Source organism: Delphinapterus leucas, chromosome X (assembly GCF_059928025.1).
Source record: "Delphinapterus leucas isolate spDelLeu-1000000601 "Yukka" chromosome X, BTC_Dleu_Yukka2, whole genome shotgun sequence".
Classification (NCBI taxonomy): Eukaryota; Metazoa; Chordata; class Mammalia; order Artiodactyla; family Monodontidae; genus Delphinapterus; species Delphinapterus leucas.
In genome coordinates this window covers 6,729,892-6,735,891 of record NC_143150.1, presented here as the reverse complement: position 1 = coordinate 6,735,891, position 6,000 = coordinate 6,729,892, and positions in this window count along the sequence as shown.

Genomic DNA, 6,000 nt, shown 5'->3' with positions numbered 1-6,000 from the left:
TTTACACAGATTATCTCATTTGATGCTCACAATGCCCCCATGAGCTGCATTCTATTTATTATCCCCATTTTACAAAAGGAAACTGAACAGAGATCAAGTAACTTGCCCAAGAAGACTGGCTAACAAAGAGCCTCTTCTTTGGAATTCAGAAAACTTGAGCAATCTGTCCTTTGATTGGTTCCCTGTGTGCAGCAGTGGGACACTGCTACAACGCCCCCCCCCCCCATGAAGATTGCCTTCTTCTCCTGCTACTGGTCACTGGCACTGAACTCACACAGAATCAACCTTCCCCCCACATCTCATGTAACGTATGTATATGACAAATGGCAATCAGCAAAGCTCTAGTCCTCAGTATTTCAACATTAAGACTAATCCTTCCTTTCATTCTTTGAACAGTGTAGGTGTCAGCATCACTCTTTCACTGGAGTCAAACTTATTCCTGCTTTTCCTAGCGGTTACCTATTAGACTGATATCTTGGTTTTGTACCTCAGATTCCATATAGGTTAGGTGGTCCATCAGTTAGAAGTGCATATGGTTGCACGTTATAGAAAACCCACCTTAGGAAAGCTTAATCAAATAGAGGTTTCTTTTTCCTCCACAAGAAGTCTGGTGGTAGGTGGCTGCCGGCAGTGGTTCACTGATACCACTGTGATTCTCTTGGCTAGCCCCTCATGGTTTCCCTAGGTTTCCCTAGGCATCACATCCACAATCAAGGCAGACATCACAGAGGAGGAGGCAGCATCAGCCAAATTTGTCCCCCTTTCTCAAAAAAGCAAAAGCTTCCCCAGGAACTTCCCAAAAAACTTACGTTTACGTCTTATTTGCAAAGAAATATGTCATGTGGCCACTCTAGCTGCAGGGGGGCTGCAAACGTGCATATTTAGGTTTTCCAGCCTCTAGGGTAAAGGCAGGCAGGGGAGAATGAGGCTGGGAATGGAAGTAGAGTTAACCAACCCAGTGTCTGCCACAGATCGCATGCTTATTGTTCTTAAAGGATAAAGAGAAAATAATGTGATTATCTCCTAATGAAGTAGATACTTGAACTGACCTTGAGCATTAGTACTTCCACTTGTGCAGGCTTACTGGTGATGTTTCAGCTATGAACACGAGTCCTGACACTGAACCCCAAGCTACAAGAGAAATTCCAACCCAAACGTTTAACATCAAGCTCTGAAGTGTAGAGAGCTTAGAAGTTATCACTCCCAACCTTACAACCAGAAAAACGTTGAGCCAACAGAAAAGCAATGACTTTTCTTAGACCCAGAGAATGGAGGTTACAGGGCAAACTGTCAGCCCCAAATGTGGAGAGAGGTGAATATAGATAATCACAACAGATCTAATTACCTGAGGCAGAAGCCACTGGAGCCAATTATTGGTAGGAATACTTAAATGCTGGTTTTGATGAATTGCTTGAGGCTGAGTGTGGACTAGCTGAAGAGTTGAAAACTCCTGGGGGACGAGTCTTGGGGGAAGGCCTACATTTTCAAGGGTTTTGCCTCCAGGTACCACCCCCTCTCCAGGTTCTCAGAGTGAAGTTCAGAGAAAAATTCCCTGTTGTGTGCAGGAGGATGGAAAGCACAACCATTTTGAAATACACGCAGTGTTCTCCATAACAAAGGCCTGCCCTCCAAGGGAAATTACCTTACCAGAGCCCTTCCTAACATGGGGGAGAAGCTGAGCCAGTGTAGTCCCCTCTAACCTTTCTGTGTCACCTAAAGGGAGAAAAAAGAAGCTAAGTAGTGCTTCTGAAGATCATAGCCCAGGGACTCATGAGAAACCACGCAAGCAAGAAGAATGAAGCAAAATATTTAAAGTGTTGAAAGAGGAGGGAAAAACTAGTATCCTGTAGCCAGTGAAATTATCCTTCAAAGGTGATGAAGAAATAAAGACCTTTTCAGCCAAAGATTGAGAGAAATGTTTAAAAAAATAGTTAAAAGTTCTTCAGACAGAAGGAAAATGACACAGGTCAGAAACTCAAATCTCCATTAAAAAAAGGAAGGGTTTTGGGAAGGGATAAACGAAGATAAAATAAACTTTTATTTTCTCTTAATCTTAATTGATCTAATAGACCTATCTTTTCAAATCACTAATAGCAACAATGCATTGGTGATTATGGTATATGGATAAGTGAAATTAAATGGCAGGAGAGACAAGTGAATGGGAATACTCTTTAATAAAGTACCTGCACTACACATAAAGCAGTATAGTGTTATTTGAAAATAAACTTACAATGAGATATCATCTCACACCAGTCAGAATGGCCATCATCAAAAAATCTAGAAACAATAAATGCTGGAGAGGGTGTGGAGAAAAGGGAACCCTCTTGCGCTGCTGGTGGGAATGTAAATTGATACAGCCACTGTGGAGAACAGTATGGAGGTTCCTTAAAAACTACAAATAGAACTACCATATGACCCAGCATATGTCCAGCACTACTGGACATATACCCTGAGAAAACCATAATTCAGAAAGAGTCATGTACCAAAATGTTCATTGCAGCTCTATTTACAATAGCCCGGAGATGGAAACAACCTAAGTGCCCATCATCGGATGAATGGATAAAGAAGATGGGCACATATATACAATGGAATATTACTCAGCCATAAAAAGAAACGAAATTGAGCTATTTGTAATGAGGTGGATAGACCTAGAGTCTGTCATACAGAGTGAAGTAAGTCAGAAAGAGAAAGACAAATAACGTATGCTAACATATATATGGAATTTAAGAAAAAAAAATGTCATGAAGAACCTAGGGGTAAGACAGGGATAAAGACACAGACCTACTAGAGAATGGACTTGAGGATATGGGGAGGGGGAAGTGTAAGCTGTGACAAAGCGAGAGAGAGGCATGGACATATACACACTACCAAATGTAAGGTAGATATCTAGTGGGAAGCAGCCGCATAGCACAGGGAGATCAGCTCAGTGCTCTGTGACCGCCTGGAGGGGTGGGATAGGGAGGGTGGGAGGGAGGGAGACGCAAGAGGGAAGAGATATGGGAACATATGTATATGTATAACTGATTCACTTTGTTATAAAGCAGAAACTAACACACCATTGTAAAGCAATTATACCCCAATAAAGATGTAAAAGAAAATAAAAATAAAAAAATAAAAATAAATACATAAATAAATAAAGTTAAATTAGCTGTAAATATATATTGCAAATTCTAGGGAAACCACTAAAATTTTTTAAAAGAAGTAAACTGATATCCTAAGAGAGAAGAAAACATACACATCATATAAATTGCTCAGTTAAAGCCAGAGAAGACAGAAAAAGAGAGGAAGATTAAAAAAGAACAAGTGCAGGGCTTCCCTGGTGGCGCAGTGGTTGAGAATCCGCCTGCCAACGCAGGGGACACAGGTTTGTGCCCCGATCCGGGAAGATCCCACGTGCCACGGAGCAGCTGGGCCTGTGAGCCATGGCTGCTGGGCCTGGGCATCCAGAGCCTGTGCTCCACAACAGGAGAGGCCACAACAGTGAGAGATCCACGTACCGCAAAAAAAAAAAAAAAAAAAAAAAAAAAAAAAAAAGAACAAGTGCAATGAATAGAAGAGTTACAAAATGGTATATTAATGCAACTATATGAATAATCACTTTAAATGTGAATGGTCTAAATACATGAATTAAAAGATGGAGACTAACAAAGTGGATTTAAAAAGAAGATACAACTATACATTGTTTAAAAAAAACTCACTTTAAATATAATGACACAGCTAGGGGGATTTCCCTGGTGGTCCAGTGGTTAAGAATCCATCTTCCAATGCAGGGGACACGGGTTTGAGCCCTGGTCGGGGAACTAAGATCCCGCATGCCATGGGGCAATTAAGCCCATGTGCCGCAACTACTGAGCCTGCATGCCACAACTAGAGAGCCCATGAGCCACAACTACTGAGCCCATGCGCTCTGGAGCCCACGCGCCACAACTAGAGAGAAGCCCGTGCATCGCAACAGAGAGCCCGTACGCCACAACGAAAAGATCCCGCATGCTGCAACTAACACCCAACACAGCCAAAAATAAATAAATAAAATAAATAAAAGACACAACTAGATTAAAAGTAAAGGGGTGAAGAGATATATACCATGCTAACACGAATCAAAGGAAAGCTGGATTATCTATGTTAATTTCAGATAAAGCAGGCTTCAGAGCAAGGAACATTATCAGAGATAAAGAAGAGCATTACGTAATGATAAAGAAGTCAATTCTCCAAGCAGACATAAAATTTCTTAATGTATACGCAGCCAACAAGAGTGTCAACATCTGTGAGGCAAAAGCTGACAGCTCTACAAGGAGAAATAGATCCATTGTTATATTTGGAGATTTCAACACCCTTCTGTCAGTAACTGATAGATTGAGCAGGCAGAAAATCAGTAAGGATATAATTGAACTGGACAGATCCATCAATCTACTTGATCTAATTGACAGCTATAGACTATTTCAGCCAACAGTAGGATACACATTCTTCTCAAGTTCACATGGAACATTCACCAAAAATGGTCCATAAAACATACCATAACAAATTTGAAATAGTAGAAATCATACAATGTCTTCTCTCAGACCACAATGGAATTAAACTAGAAATCAACAACTGAAAGATAATTGTGAAATCCCCAAATATTTCGAGATTAAACAACACACCTCTAAATAACACATGGGTAAAAGGAGAAGTTTCAAGAGAAATTTTGAACTAAATTTAAAAAATACAATTTATCAAAATGTATGGGATACAGCAAAAGCAGTGGTTAGAGGGAGATTTATATACCAGCAATGAACAACTGGAATTTGAAATTAAAAATACAACACCACTTACAGGAGCACCAAAAAAAATGAGATACTTAGGCATAAATCTTATAAAATATGTACAGTATCTATATGAGAAACACTACAAAACCTTGAAGACAGAAATCAAAGAAGATCTAAGAATGATTAGACATCCATATGCATTTTATTTTATGCATATAAAAAATAAAATAAATAAGTCTAGACACAGATCTTATACATTTCACAAAAATTAACTCAAAATGGATCACAGACGTAAATGTAAAACACAAAACTATAAACTTCTAGAAGATGACAAGGGAGAAGATCTAGGTGAACTTAGGTTTGGTGATGACTTTTGGGGTACAATACCAAAAGCATGATCCATGAAAGAAAAAAATTGATTAAGTTGGACTTTTTAATTAAAAACCTCTACTCTGTGAAAGACTGTTAGGTGAATGAAAAGACAAGCCACAGACTGGGAGAAAATATTTGCAAAACACAATCTGATAAAGAGCTGGTATCCAAAATATACAAAGGACTATTAATACTCACCAATAAGAAAACAACCCAATTTCAAAATGGGCAAAAGATCTGAACAGATACCTTCTCAAAGAATACATACAGATGGCAATAAGCATATGAAAAGATGTTCAGCATCATAAGTCATTAGGGAATTGCGAATTAAAACAACGAGATGCCACTGCACACCTGTTAGAATGGCCAACATCCAGAACACTGACAGCACCAAAAGTTGGGTTGGGCTGGCGAGGCTGTGGAGCAACAGGAACTCTCATTCATCGCTGGTGGGAGTGCAAAATGGTCCAGCCACTGTGGAAGACAGTTTACAGTTTCTTAGAAAACTAAACATACTCTTACCATGGGATCCAGAGATCACACTCCTAGGTATTTACCCATATGAGGTGAACACTTACGTCCATACCAAAACCTGCACATGGATGCTTATAGCAGCTCCATTCATAATTGCCAAAACTTGGAAGCAATCAAGATGTCTTTCTGTAGGCGAATGGATAAATAAGCTGTGATACATCCAGACAATAGAATATTATTCTTCCCTAACAAGAAATGAGCTATCAAACCATGAAAAGACATGGAGGAACCTTAAATGCTATTGCTAAGTGAAAGAAACCAATGTGAAAAGGCCCCATACTGGATGATTCCAACTCTATGACATTCTGGAAAAGGCAAATCTATGGAGACAGTAAAAAGATCAGTGGTT